The sequence below is a fragment of the Amblyomma mixtum genome, chromosome 10 (assembly GCF_055824585.1).
Source record: "Amblyomma mixtum isolate Tamu chromosome 10, ASM5582458v1, whole genome shotgun sequence".
NCBI classification, from domain to species: domain Eukaryota; kingdom Metazoa; phylum Arthropoda; class Arachnida; order Ixodida; family Ixodidae; genus Amblyomma; species Amblyomma mixtum.
In genome coordinates this window covers 140,652,141-140,654,758 of record NC_143021.1, presented here as the reverse complement: position 1 = coordinate 140,654,758, position 2,618 = coordinate 140,652,141, and positions in this window count along the sequence as shown.

Genomic DNA, 2,618 nt, shown 5'->3' with positions numbered 1-2,618 from the left:
AAAACAATCTAGCTTTGCTGTTTCTGCAGTGACATGGTACCGCCGTCGTTTACAAAATGGTAATTGGCTTGATTTATTCCAAGACCGACGGTGTGGTAATTTACTGACAAAAACTGTAGGTGCGCAAAAATAAAAACAATGCGAATGTGGAATTGCGTGCAGTGCACTTCCGCCGATGTTGCCTCCTATCGCACTACCTCAAGTTCTGAAAGAATTTGTTTTTTTTTAATTAAAAGAAGGACTAAGGTGTTTCAAGAATGCCTTGATAGCCTGCTCCTGATTGACTTCGACCCTATAGCGTACACGAAGAACCGCAAACATTCAGCGCACAGCACTTTTCGCATTCAACCCGATCGATATCCGGCCCTCATGTCGTAGGTCAAAATCAGGAAAACTTTTATTCATGTGTACGTCCATAAGCTATGTATTGTAAAAATAGAAATATACTGAAATTAAAAAAAAAGGGAGCTGCTTCTTTTCGGAGGCGACCAGTCAAATTTTTGTACCTGAAAAAATAAGGGTGTTCATTACTTTTTATTCAATCTTTTTAATTCCAAGATAGCAAACATCTCCCTTCGGTCAGAAGAATTAACCGAACAATCGTTTTTAATGATATTTGTAGAGAAATCTCTGGGAATGGATTTCTCTCTGAAGCAGATCTGATCATTAATGACGTCAGCTGTTGCGACCAAAACAGGGCGCCATTCACAATTATCTGATTAGTGCATTTTATTCATTAAAACCACATTCGAATAAAAATTCTTTTAAGCCAGCTTATTCAAAATCATTTGTTCAAGTTTATATTGGAGGTGGAGTCAGAGGCCCGGACAAAATTCCTTATGAAAACAAACTTGCGAGCCACACCATGTGCGCGGATAATGAAGGAGGACGGAATTTTTTTGGTGGAGCTATTATGTACTGCGAAAGCTTTATTCCAAAGTATAAACCTTGGCGTCTTGCGCTGCTGCAGGGTCTTGTGATATAAGACCTGGGAGGACTGGGAGACCATACTTCGCTCCGAGGACCCGTCTGTGCAGACCATCGCCACCGGCCGGGCTGCCAGTGCCTTAGGAACATAAACACTTGAGTGCAGTGCCGTCGTGAAGGGACTAACGGGAGTACCCCGAACTCCTTCACATTTTTCTCTCTGTGTGTGGGTTTGCGCTGTTTCTGCATTCGTTCCAAGTGAAATAAGTAAATAAATAATAAATGGCAGGTGATTTAGCATTGCCAGGCACAAAAACTTCTGCGGAAGCACAGTTCTTGCAGGTGTACAGTACCGCCACGTACTTGAAAGCTCCAATGAGTGGTCCACTGACCCAGATAGACAGTATGCGTGTCTTCAACACGTTCATCGTCAATTTCACCGCACCTAATTTACGACGGCGGCCTATGCTTGAATGCCGCGTTTCTCCAGCAATGTTGTAAACGCCAACGCGTTTTCTCCATTGAGGTATTTCCGCCACGACGTTCGCGGTTCGAATCGGTGGAGGAGGCCGGAGGCGTAGATTTTATGTGCAAATGCTGCATATTAGGTGCGCGCCTGGACAGTGCTGAACAGGCGAACAGCAAACCAGTGCTGTGTATGGATGCTCTAGAAAGAGAGTTACAGGTAGAAAGGGCAGATATGCGCAAAATTCAAGAACAGCTTGGTGTTGGAGTCAAAAATGGCTGACACCGCCACTGGAAGCTACATTATCTGACATTCCGGCGCCAGCCACGTGGATGGGGCTTGCATTGGCATGGACCACGATAAACAAGCAAGTCAGACATGTTCAGACAGGAACAGCTACGCACAGGTGGCAGCTACGAAGGGTAGAGGCGATAGAGAAAAGGGGAAGAAGCTAAACCCAAGGAATGAGGTCACAAGTACTGATAAGAGGCAGAAATATCCGGAAGTTAGGAGAGAGGGGGAGCGTACCCTAGTGCTTATCGCTGGTGACTCAAACATGAGGCGCTGCAAAAGAGCTATACTGGGGCTGTAAAGGGTGATAGGCAGGTAGCAGTCGGGGTACTTCCAGGGAGGACAATGGACGAGGTACTGAGAGAGACAAAAAGTGAACTTTACGAGAATGTTGCAAGGTGTAGCTTGGTAGTGGTAGCGGCGGAGCTAAATGATGTCCTGAATGGTGACGCCGCACAAGTAGTGAAAAGATTAGCTGAGGGAGTTGACGGTATAAGGGCGATAGCACAGCAAGCGGAGATCGTGGTGTGCAGAGTACCGTAGGTAAAAGGAAGGAATGGAGAGGTTGCTAACGATGTTGTGAATCTTAATCGAGAGATAAAGGCGTTAAGCCTCCGAAACGTTTTGAGGCGGTAGACATAAACAAGGAAGTTCACAGAGCAGGCTTGGGCAGAGGCTTTAGACAAGATGGCATTGATTTCAGTTGAAGGGTAGGAGAAGGGAAGGCTGGCGCCTGGGAGGCCAAGCGGTAGCTTTTTTAGGGTGTCCACGGTGGCTCAGGATGCAGGGGTGGGTAGAAGCGAAGTAGTAAATGTAAAAATGGCGGCTGAGCCCAACAAAATGGCTACTAGGAGGCCCAGAAAGAAAACTACGAAAAAGAAATTTTACGCCAGAATCAGTTACATCAACATTCCAGGGGGTAGAAACAGAGCGA